The sequence below is a fragment of the Telmatherina bonti genome (genome assembly GCF_933228915.1).
Source record: "Telmatherina bonti genome assembly, chromosome: 14".
Lineage (NCBI taxonomy): Eukaryota > Metazoa > Chordata > Actinopteri > Atheriniformes > Telmatherinidae > Telmatherina > Telmatherina bonti.
The window spans coordinates 14,310,832-14,324,022 of record NC_136612.1 but is presented as its reverse complement, the minus strand read 5'-3'; positions in this window follow the sequence as shown (position 1 = coordinate 14,324,022).

Sequence of the window (13,191 nt, the reverse complement as noted above, 5' to 3'; positions counted from 1 at the left end):
TGACACCTGTCAGTGGCGACCTATTTTTAACTTGTTTAAAGCACTTGTGTAAGTCTGCGCTTGTTGGGAGGGAGGAGACCAGGTCAGGCAGGCAAACAAGACAACTGCAGCACAAGAACTGTAAAAAAAAAACTATGTTTACACAGAAAGGAGCGTTTTAACTTCCCTCAGATTAAATGTGATTCTTATTTTTGTCTGGCTGCTGTCGCTCGGATTTTCGACCACTTTCTTCCTGTAAATATTCCCACCGACATGTTTATCTCCTCAATGTGAATCCAATCAGATGTGTTTTTTTGGTCATTGTTTACATGTGAAGAAGAATTTGCACTTTAGGTCTGTTCTGTTGCTGCTACATGAGCTTTAAAAAAAACAATAAAGTGTTCTGAAAGAATCTGTGTTTGGTTGTGAGTATCTTAACATGCACCATTTTCACTTTTCATGAATCCAACGCTGTTTCAGTCCTAACATCTGGGATTATTTATACATATATAAGGCTGTGGAGTAAAACTAGGACATGTTGTGTAAATTGTTTGGGTTAAAGCAGTGTTGAGGTGACCCACTGCCCCGCATGCTTTAAAAACATCCTGCTCCATCATCACTGGTTTTATCCCATTAACGGGTCTTCAGGTCTGCATATGCATCCTAATGAAACATTTACTTGAACCAGGTGGGTTGAAGCAGCAGCATGCTGTTTTTATAATGTCTGCAAGTCATGCGCTTGGCTTTAAAATGGTATTTTTTAAAAGGTTGTAGAAAAGTTGTAAAAGAAATTATTAAAATGTAAATAAAAACCAGACATAATCAGGCTTCTAGACGCCATATAGGATTTAAAAAAAAAAAAAAATGTTTGTGTTGTAAAAAAAAAAAAAAAAATGTTATTTGTTAACATTTACCATTCGAGCCTCCAACTGCAAATCAAACTGGTATTATAACAATTCAACCCAGCAGTCTGGTCCAAGATGAAGAGCTTCAGGGTTGGAAATGTTCAGAGGAATCTGTGCATAAAAGGAAACGAGGATAGAAACGTAACAATGCAGACCCTCAGGAAGAGCAGGATCAACATCAGACGTGTTTCTGGAAAGACAATTACCACATGTTCAGAAACACTTAGGCCTCAGCATGCCTCTCCAGGCCTGATATGTCAGATGAAAACTTTCTATATAAAAGTTTTTCATGATTGTATCCATTTAATTAAATGATGTGTGTTTTGGCCCAAAGAGCAGCAGAATGCACCTTGTGTCAGAGAATAAGCTCCCACCAAAACAAGATTTTTCTTCTTCTCTTGAGGTAGAGGAGTCCTACAGAAGAGTATTAGGGCCACTGAAGAAAAAGAATATGTACAGTATATATATATATATATATATATATATATATATATATACATATATATACTGTACATATTCTTTATATACTGTACATATTCTTTATATATATATATATATATATATATATATATATATATATATATATATATATACATGTATATATATATATATATATATATATATATATATATATATATATATATATATATATATATATATATATATATATATATATATATATATATATATATACATATATACATGTATATATATATATATATATATATATATATATATATATATATATATATATATATATATATATATATGAAAAGTCTGAATTCTGGCAATTTTTCATCAGATTTTTTTTTTTTTTTCTTCAGTGGCCCTAATACTCTTCTGTAGTCTGTACTCTTCTCCAGTCCTCAGGCAACTAACCAGCAGGATTTTTTTTTTTTTTTTTTTTTTTTTAGTTTTGTCTCAGTATCGGACAGTCATGGTTAAACAGCAGGTATCATTTGTTCTTAAGAAGAAACCCGTAATCAGGCTTTAATCGATGATGGTTGAGGAGATTCCCGAAGCAAAACAGTTCTCGTACAGGCCATAAGGGAGGAAGAAAGCCATCACATTGTTTTGAGTGGCTGCGATGTGAAGATAATTATGTTTACCATTCATCGCCATGTGGTTTAAAAAATTTAAACAATTTAGGGAATGATCAGTCATCAGGGTCAGGCTGCACAGCATCTGTTTGGTCTGCATGAAGCCGGGCAAGTTTTCCATTTACTGTAATTTCATCTGTTCAGCACCTTGAATTGCATGGGAGAAGGCCTGACACAGCCAGGTGATGAGTTTACAGGATTCAACTCATCCCAAACTCATCAGAAAGCGTTTGTTGGAGTTCTGCCTCCCAGTCGAGCAGGTTTTAGATGTTTCTTGCTTCAACACACCTGATTCTGTTGAAAAATATTCATTAACAGTTTTGGCCAGACCTCGTCAGCAAGCTGTTTAGGAGGTAGGTTTAATTTAAATAAGGTGTGTTGGAGCAGGGAAACATCTCAAAGCTGCAGGATTGTGGCTCTCGGAGGCTAACGTCGAACATCGCTGCCCTGAGGGAAGGACTTGCTTATTACTGCAAGACAATACCAAACACAGTGAACGTCTTTGGAATGAGCTTTCCCATGACCTGCTCGTCCTGGACTCAGTAGATTCTATTCTATTCTATTCTATTCTATTCTATTCTATTCTATTCTATTCTATTCTATTCTATTCCACAGTAATGTAGAAGATGCTTTTATCCAAAGCGACTTACATATGGACGCTTTCAAAAAGCCCTGAAAGACATATTTGTCTGATTCCCTGCAGACTTAGTGGTGTTGCTGTTTTTTGTAACTGTGTTGTGTGTTTTATTGCTACGAAGCACTTTGTGACTTTGTGCTATAAAAAAATAAAGTTCATTTACTTTCTTACTTACATGTTAGATCAACACAGCTCTGCAGATAAAAAGTCCAGAACTATAAAACAGCATTTAATGTAGAGCTACTTAGTTTAGCAAGATAATGGCCTAGCAGGTTTTCAATGTGTTCCTGCTCCAACACATGACTAAGATCCACCAGCTTACAAAGTTCTGTACAGGGGCTCATTAATTTGAGTCAGGTGTGTTGGAGCAGGGACACTTGGATCTGCAGGACTGCAGCAGCCCTGATAGGACCAAAGTGACCTAATGCATCATGGGATGAAAAATTTAACAAAAGAGGCTCTGAACTGTTGAGCATGAGGAGAAACGGAAGACAAAAATGGGTAATTTTAACAATCAATTTAGATTTTTTTTAAATTCCGGTTGAGATAATTGCAACTTTATTTATAATGCTCTTAAAAAACAACAAAGCTGACCAAAATGCCACAATGTGAGTTCAAATTAAACCACATAAATAACATTAAAGAGGGCATCAAAATGGAAAATACTAGAAATAAGAATCAAATCAAACTAAAATCAGGTTCAAATGTCAGCTTGTCATTTTGTACAAAAGGCCAGCGTGAACCGATGGGTCTTCAACAGAGATATAAGAACAGATACAGAGGAGGCCTGTGTACTCTATCAGTGTTTCACAATCCAGGTCTTCGGGATCCTGTGCCATAACACCTGAGCCAGAACACTGAACTTTCTCTTCAAGGGCTTTGCAGCCTGTTAACGTGAACTTTATTTCAACCACTTAAACCAAAGTAGCTTCTGATGTGTAAGAGAGGTTTAATTCAAATTTAGGCTCTTTATGAGACAATGCAGCTTGTCTTGAAAATTGTCTCTTAGTGGCCAAAAAGATTAGTACAGGACTTCACAGTCACGGTAAAACTAGATATGTTATTTGACCTGCGGAGATCTTTGTGCTGGATTTCTCGTTTCGTCGCATTTTGGGGAGATGTATGGGAATGAAATGGGTTGTATCTCAACAGAGGACCAAGACCTTGTGGCACAATGGTAGCGCGTCCGACTCCAGATCAGAAGGTTGCATGTTCGAATCATGTCAGGGGCATTTATGTTCTGTTTACATGCATATTGAGCATGTCAGCTTTCAAGCAAATTCAGATTCACTTGTCCCCCAATATGTATATGTAAGTTGCAGAAGAAGAATAAGTGTGTTTACTCTTCTCTATGAGCAGCTGTGCTGTTCTCAGACAAGCTGTGCACTTCTCCAAATTGATTTGAATCAGGTGTGCAGCAACAGGGTGCAGAACACCAGTGCCTGAGAGTCTGGACTGATGATCCCTGGTTGGTCCTCATGCACCATCCAGCTTCATGAAGCTTCAGAAGGTCATCTGTTCAAGTCACATCAGGGTCCTTTATCAAGAAAAGCTCAACACTATGTAGACAGGGAGCTTTCTGGCTGAGGCTAGTTTACTTCCAGATATAGTGCAAATCCAGGCCTCTTTCTTTTGCTCTCAATATACACGGTAAAATGGACTGCATGTGACAAAACTTGATCAAAAGAGGTATTTTAATGCATGAAAAAGACTGTGGTTAGAAGGTTGCATGCTCAAATCAAGTCAACTTCTGACATAAGTTGACTCAAGTGGTGTTCAGAGATGCATCCAAGTAGGTCACCAACACACCTGTCTTTGAGCTGAACATCTGAAGGAGGCATTGTTACACTTGAAAGCTTTATATTTTGGGACACATGAGGGTGTCAATGTCCACATAAACGGAAGATGCATGAGGCCAGAATGAGTGGCATGCAGATGGAAGCCTGTGACTCTGTGGCGCAATGGTAGCGCATCTGACTCCAGATCAGAAGGTTGTGTGTTCAAGTCACATCAGGGTCATTTATGGTTCATTGATCACGCTAAAGCTAAAAACAAGAAGCAACCCTCGGAGATGGGAGTGTCCCGCTAGGCTGAGAGTTGGAGCAGCTAGTGCTTTCCTTTAAATCTTCCTGCCATCAAACTGGATTAAACTTTGTTATGTGAACATGTTGCTGGATACAAAAAGAAGGATGAGACAACTTTACTGTAAAAACCCTTTGGCATAGTTATGTAGGTAATCTCCAGAAACTGCTCTGCAAACGTAGGGCAGCTGGCTGTGGCTCCTGTAACAATAACCAATGTTGTATAAGTCATCTGAACGGCGTCTTTGGGCTTGTTGTCACACCGGTTTGTTTTCTTCTTAGAATGAATGGGGAAATTCAGACTATTTTTCTATGCACACAGCCCATTGTTCATCTATCAGATCTTCTGTCTTTGTTATGTTTCTACAGCTGTTTACTTGTATTTGCTAAAAATAACTGATTGTTTTGCATTTCGACCATCTTTATAACCATGCTCTGCCTCGCTAGTTCCACTGTGCAGATGCTCCATGCATGAACATTTGTCAGCATTTCATCAGACATCAGACGGCATTGATGCTGTTTTAGATCATACCTGAGGAGCAAGGCAGCTAATTAAATGTGGAAAGCAAAATGCAATGTGTTGTTTTAGTTTAGCATCTGCACTTTTTCCCTCTAACCCAATGGCTGCAGTCTTTTGTCCTTGAGGCCATCACCTTATTATTACCTCAACCAAGGAGGTGGCGGAGGTTGTGTTTTTCCTGTCTTTATCTGTCTGTTTGTTAGCAACTTTGTGCAAAAACGACTGAACTAGTGGTCAGGGTGCTTGGGCCAAAAAATCCAGGAGAAGTTCCAAACAGATTTTACAAGACATCAAAGATAGCCTGGAGTCCAGCAAAATTCTAGATACTGCGATCCAGAACAGGAAAAGAAAAAAAAAATTTTCTTTGCAAGAGAACAAATGAAGAAATAAAGATGCAACAAACATGACAATACAGCCAAGACACTGTGGATTCATTATCAATGAATCTAAGAATCTAATCGTGTATCCATGTGATCATGATCACGGTGTGGGTGGAGATGAGTTTGTGTTTTCAGATTTCGGCTCCATGATAAAGAAATATTGGCCTCAACTCATCACTGAGTGGACATGTCCATAAGCTCAACAATCATGTGGTTTTATAGAGTAAAAGTCTTGCACACCTATTTTTTAAAGAGATCACGGACTCCAACTTGGGAAGCACTGCTTTAACCTCAGGAGATTGTACGACTGATCCAATATCTGCTGGCTGGCTGTGGTGCATGTTGTAGCAGTTAGCACCCCTACCTCACAGCATGACGGTTTCTGGTTTAAGCCATTCTCTGATAAGTTTGCATGCTCTCTCCATGTGCTCCAGCTTCCTCCTGCAGTCCAAAAACATGCATGTTGGCTTGATGGGTGTCTTTTAATTAATTAATAAAGCACGAGCTTTTGTTTGTCTCTCTGTATTTGCCCTGCTAAGGACTGGGGGGCCGGCTCCAGCTCCCTGTGATCCTGCATTGGAATAACTGTATATAAAAAATGGATAGATATATGCTGGGTGTGTGTAAATAGTACCACTGATTACTTCAACTGATGCAACTAAAGTTCAGAGTCAAAGAAAAAGATTTTTGCAAGTGAAGTAGCGACGCCTGCTGGCAAACATTGGGTACTACATATGAAATGTTCGTATAGTCCGGTAAAGCTAAAGCAAATAAACACAAGAATTCAGTGAATTTAAATACTAGTCATATTTGTTGGCCCACATTCTTGATTCTGCTTGATTTGATTTCCATCCTCTAAACTCTACATTTTACATCTGACAGCTGAGACTGAGCTGGAGTCATCTCACAGACTCTGAAATTTTTTTTTCTTGAGTGTGTGTGTGTGTGTGTGTGTGTGTGTGTGTGTGTGTGTGTGTGTGTGTGTGTGTGTGTGTGTGTGTGTGTGTGTGTAGCAATTTTCATGAATAAAACAATTCAGAGCGATTGACATAAAACATTAAAAGCATTGCAGTAGGGGGTGAAAAGGAGTTTAAAAGTACATTAAAAACATTTTTTAATGAAATGCAATTAAAAAAGGAAAAAGCTAAATTAAAAAAAAAAAAAAGAATAAGACAAAATACAAGACATAAAATTTACAGTTTGAGGAAAAACAGTTGGTTTGATGAAAGGCTGCAAATAAAAAAACATCTTTCAGTGGTGATTAGCTGAAAGTCCAAGTAGACCTGAAGTTATCTCAGGATTTAGACTCATATCAAACATACAAAGCTGAGCTGAACATACTGAAAAACAGGCAGCTCACTGGTTGTGTTCAGATTTCCATCGATCTGACCTTACCAGTTTCACACATCCTGCTCGCTGTTCTCCTGTTTCACTTTCATGCAGAGCTTCAGTTTGACAGCGTGTGTTTTCCCTCCAACAGCATGACTATCCTCACTGTCAAAGGAAAACCTGTGTACCTAAGACAAGGCGTGCAGGTATGTAGGAAAATTGCAGCAGGGTTTGGAATGGACCAGGTTAGATGTTATTCTAACAAGGTTAGATGAACCAGGTAAGATCAAGTAAAATGTTTTGTAGTTTGTGTATTTCTTTCCCTAATTGGACATTTTTGTTTTTGAGATTGTAAAAGGATCTTATCAAACAGTTATAAAAAAAATTTAAAAAAAAAAAAAAACATTACTAAATTAAGACAACTTTTGGCCCTCAGCTCATGAATTTAACCCGACAGCCCCAGCTCTCTGCTCCCCCCATCGGCCCTCCCAGCAACAGGAAGAGGATTTCTGTGTCCCATCTTTCTAATCCTTCTGTTCCCCTTCCAGTCCAGTTGCTCCCAACACCTTAGTTTGCCATCTTGCCTGCTGACTTGATTTCCAATGTTCCCCCCATCCTGCATCCAATGCTAATACCCACTAAGCAGCAGTGACAGGAACCACAATGGGCTTCCCAAAATTAACCAGTTGCTCAGTGGGGGAGTACCAGTAAATATATGCAATGAAGTTGTACACAGTATGCTGTGGCGTTTTTAGGTCAAAATTCATGCATCAAATCACCTTCATCGGATCACATCAAAGCTAGTAACTGCATTTTAACATATAAACATGTTTCAGGATGATTTCATTTGTTTCCTGCTCACACAAACAACCGGTCCAGTTCATCCCTATAGTTAGGATCTTGGATGACCCATCAAGCAGAAACTCTGGGAATGACTGGATGGTATCAAACTATACAATTCCCCCTCAAGCCCTTTTATAAAATCAACCTCTCAGAGGACACAAAACTTGGACCCGCACACAATAAATACACAAAGAAAAAACAAACTAAAACTGCTGCAGTCAATTAATGGCAAAATGATAACTGAAACTGACACAGTGGTTTTAACACAAGTAATAATAAACATTGTTTTAAAAGAAAGAGATCATCTCTGAGTTTTTCTGTTTCACAGGGTAGTTCGGCCAGGATCCGCATCTGACTTCACACATCCTGGTTCAGCTGCCGTGAGCAAGGAACCTCCGTATAATGCCTCCTACTTTACATTTCTCCTCACGCTGCTGTTTGCTTGTACTATAAACAGAAGGTGGTCTCTATAAACATGTGACTGTTTGAGCCTCACTGTTTCTTGACAGCTGGAAACATTCATTCCTGAGGGAAAGAAACTTGATCTTTAATGTACATGTAAATGTAGTCATTTGAATATGCAGGTGACTAAAAATAGAAATACTCATGTTAGGTATAATTAACTTGAATTGTACCAAAGAATGTAGCCTGATATAAACTACATTGGCAATGAACTGCACTTTATGTAGTGGACTGATTCTAATCTCTACAACCAGGCAGATACGTGCAACTACCTACTGCCTTTCATTTATGATCATGGCTGACTTTTATCCCTATACAACAAAAATACTATTTGACTTACTATTTTCACACCAAAATCCATCTCCAGCCCTTCTCTCAAACGAACCTTTCTCACGGTGTGGTCATGGACAACAAGGAATGGGACTTTTTAATAAACATTGTGCTAATTCTTGCAAAATTTTGTATACACAAATGCAGATTTATTAAGCTGAAACCCAGATTTAACATATTTCATAAAGAGCTCCTTTCCCATATCAAAGCTTTGAACTTCTTGAAAAGTAAATACACTATACAACTTGTCAAGTTATTTACAAAGTATAATTTGCAACTTAAGCCCTAACAAATTATTATTATTATTATTATTATTATTATTATTATTATTATTAGGGTCCGAGCCATACGAAGTATGGCAAGGCCCTATTGTTATTGTAATGTTTATTATTATTCTTCTCAGCACAACTCACTCAATTTTGACCCCCTCAGACCCCGTGAAAAGTTGCGAAACTTGGCACACACCTCAGTCCCGGTGAAAATAGCGATATTCTGGGGTCTGCGTGCACGCCAATGCAAAAATGCCTCGACAGCGCCCCCTAGAAACGCCAAAAATGGCCTCTAGAATGGTGAAAAAAATTTTTAGTTTGACGTAGGACGACGAAATTCGGTACACATGTCTATCACATCAAGACAAGTAAAAAAGTCATTGAAATGCCTGTTGTCATGGCAACGGGCTGTCCGCCATCTTGGCGTTTGTGGCCATTTTTTTGCCCGTTTTTGTCAATTTGGGCGCATCGCATTTGAACGAACTAGTCTGAGGCTCCACGTTCGCCATGGAGCTTCGTGACAAGATGGGGACAAAAAGTTATTCAAATCTTTCTGATAGGAGAAAGCGTGTTACCGTAGCAACCCATGGAAAAAAGCGTTCTCGCCATGAAACACGGTTCACTCATATCTTCGCAGAAATGCATCCGATCGGAACCAAAATTCAAATAAGTCATATTTTTAACGCATTGTAATATGTATTGTGGGGGGGGGGGGGGGGGGGGGGGGGGGGGGGGCCTAGGGGCCCGATCGTCTACTTTGAGCTAGGGCTACGAAATTCGGCACACATGTGTATCGACCCAAGACAAGCAAAAAACTTCATTGTGCAGCCGTTACCATGGCAACACGGTGTCCGCCATCTTGGAAAAAAACCTTCTCGCCATTAAACACGGTTTGCTTATATCTTCGCACAAATTCATGCGATGTGCACCAAAACTGTAAATATTCATATTTGGTAGGTCCTTAACACATAATAGAATGTATATTGGGAGGGGCACTTTTTTAGGGGGGCCCCTAGGGGCCCGATCGTCTACTTAGACCTAGGGCTACGAAATTCAGTACACATGTGTAACAACCCAAGGCGAGTAAAAAAGTGCATTGACCACCTGTTACCATGGCAACGGGGTGTCCGCCATCTTGGCGTTTACGCCAATTTAGCACTGTATGTGCATTGTTTTTGAACAAACTAGTTTTGGATTCGTGCCTTTTACTTCACATCCACCCGGAAGCTTTGTGGCGAGTTCGGGTGGAGGTTTCGGCATGAGGCGAGGACCCGATGGATGCCGCTTGCGGCTTTATTTTGTTTTGTTTTTGGTTGTTTATTTTGTTTTTTTTTTTGTGTGTGTTTTTGGTTTATTGTTAGGTTTTGTTTTTTGTGTTTTGGGTTGTTTTTTTGTGTTTTTTTTTTCAGTTGTTTTTTTTTTTGTTGGGTTTGTTTTTGCATTATTTGTTGTTTTTTTTAGTTACGTTTTTTGTGTTTATTCGTGTTTTTTATGTTGTTGCTTGTTTTTTTTTTGTTTTTTTTTGTGTTTTTTGTTTAGTTGTTTTGATTTGTGTTTGTTTTTTGTTGGGTTTTTTTGTTTTGTGTTTTCGGTTGTTGATTGATTTTTGTTTGTTGTTGATTTTTGTTCGTTTGTTGGGTTTTTCTTTGTTTTGCGTTGTTGGATGTTTTTTGTTTTGTGTTTGTTTATTGTTGGGTCTTTTTGTTTCGTGTTTTTTGTTGTTTATTATGTTTTTTTTTTGTTTTTTTTTTGTTTATTGTGTTTTTTGTTTCGTGTTTTTGGTTCGTTGTTGGGGTTTTTGCGTTTTTTGTTGTTTTTTGTTGTTTATGGTGTTTTTTTGTTGTTTGTTTTTGGTTGTTTATTGTTGTGTTTTTTGTTGTTTGTTTTTTGTTTTGTGTTTGTTTGTTTATTGTTGGGTTTTGGTTTTGGTTTTTTATTGTTGTTTTTTTTTGGTTTTTGTTGTTTTTTTTCGGTTGTTGGTTGTTTTCTGTTGGGTTTTGGTTTTGGTTGTTTTTTGTTGTTACTTAATTTGTTTGTTGTTTATTGTTGGGTTGTTGTTTTTTTTTCAGTTGTTCATTGTTTTTTGTTGGATTTTGTTTTTGTGTTTTTGGTTGTTTTTTGTTGTTTTGTGTTTTTGGTTGTTTTTTGTTGGGGTTTTTGTTTAGAGTTTGTTTATTGTTGGGTTTTGTTTTTCGTTGTTTTGTTTTTGGTTGGTTGGTTGGTTTTTGTTGTTTTTGTGTTTTGTGGGGTTTTTTGTTAGTTTTGTTTGCTTTTATTTGTTTGGCCTTTTGGTGTTTTGCTCAGGTGTGGAACCCTATGGCGTTGTGGTCTGTGCTTGTAGTTGTTTTTTTTTTATGTGTACGAATTAAGGTGGTGGAAATGCATCCATTTATTCTGCTCCTGTGCAAAACATGCATAACTGGGAGAAGAATTTACCAATCCTTTGTAAAAACGTGTTGCAGGTGTTCACCTCAGCAGATCTTCATTGCTCTTATTTACAGTTACTGTTAAACATATCAGAGGATGTTATGTTTGTGATGTTTTGGACGGGTGTTGCTGCTGGTTTGTTTGCATTGTCAGCAGCAGTTTCGTCAGCACAGGATGTAACAATGGTCTCTTCTGTCTCACTGGGCTGAATGTCTGCCACATTTATCTGACTTAAGGTCTCAGAAGGCTGATTACTGGTAACAGAAAAGAGTTTCTGATTTTTCCAATGATTAAATGCTTCCATCAACTCGACCTGTCTTTGATTTTGTACATCCATCAGCTCCATTATATATCTTCCATCGCCTTTGCTATAATATTCATCTTTGACTTGTTTGTCGCTGGGAGAGACTTCTGCAGAAGTTACAGCAGTAACTCTGTTAGCATTGGTCACATCGCCTGTGAAGCTGGTTAAACTATTGACTGATTTAGTTGTTTCTTCAGTACAGGATGTAACAATGGTCTCTTCTTCTGTCTCACTGGGCTGAATGTCTGCCACATTTATCTGACTTAAGGTCTCAGAAGGCTGATTACTGGTAACAGAAAAGAGTTCCATATTTTTCCAATAATTAAATCCTTCCATCAACTCGACCTGTATTTGATTTTGTACATCCATCAGCTCCATTATATATCTTCCATCGCCTTTGTTATAAAATTCATCTTTGACTTGTTTGTCGCTGGGAGAGACTTCTGCAGAAGTTACAGCAGTAACTCTGTTAGCATTGGTCACATCGCCTGTGAAGCTGGTTAAACTATTGACTGATTTAGCTGTTTCTTTAGTACAGGATGTAACAATGGTCTCTTCTGTCTCACTGGGCTGAATGTCTGCCACATTTATCTGACTTAAGGTCTCAGAAGGCTGATCACTGGTAACAGAAAAGAGTTCCTGATTTTTCCAATGATTTAATGCTTCCATCAACTCGACCTGCATTTGATTTTGTAAATCCATCAGTTCCATTAGATATATTTCATAGTCTTTGTTGTTATCATCTTCACCTTTGACTTGTTTGTCGCTGGGAGAGACTTCTGCAGAAGTTACAGCAGTAACTCTGTTAGCATTGGTCACATCGCCTGTGAAGCTGGTTAAACTATTGACTGATTTAGTTGTTTCTTTAGTAGAGGATGTAACAATGGTCTCTTCTTCTGTCTCACTGGGCTGAATGTCTGCCACATTTATCTGACTTAAGGTCTCAGAAGGCTGATTACTGGTAACAGAAAAGAGTTCCTGATTTTTCCAATTATTAAATGCTTCTATCAACTCGACCTGTCTTTGATTTTGTACATCCATCAGCTCCATTCGATATCTTCCATCGTCTGACATAACGCTCTGAGTTGGAACTGCAGAAGGCTGATTATTTTCCTCAGATAAGGGAGTTTGAAGTATGAAAGGGTGATTGAGTGCTTCAGCAGGGGTGATCCGTTTGTCTGGATCCACCTGCAACATCTTTTTGAGAAGACTGATGAATCCATCTGTGTCTTCAGGTTCTGTGGGCTTGTCAGGCACCTTATGCAGTGTTGGCAGATCTTCCAGAGAAGAGATGTTGTCGTAAATATACTTGACGGAAGTAAAACAACCTCCTTCAGATCTTTCATATTCATCCATTGTATTCCACTTCCATTCTGAACCGTCATCCGTCTCCACCCAGTTAAAAAAGGTTTCGGTTTTGAGTCCTTTATCCAGTATGTAATTAGGAATACCTATAATCTTTGAAATGACTTTCATGATGTCATAATTATGTTTGCCTGCAAACAGGTTTTCACCAAGATACAAGAACATCAGTGTGCAACCCAAAGACCACATGTCAACTGCTTCATTGACTGGAAGGCCCAAAAAATTCTCAGGGGCTCTGTAACAAAGTTTTTGAAAGGAAG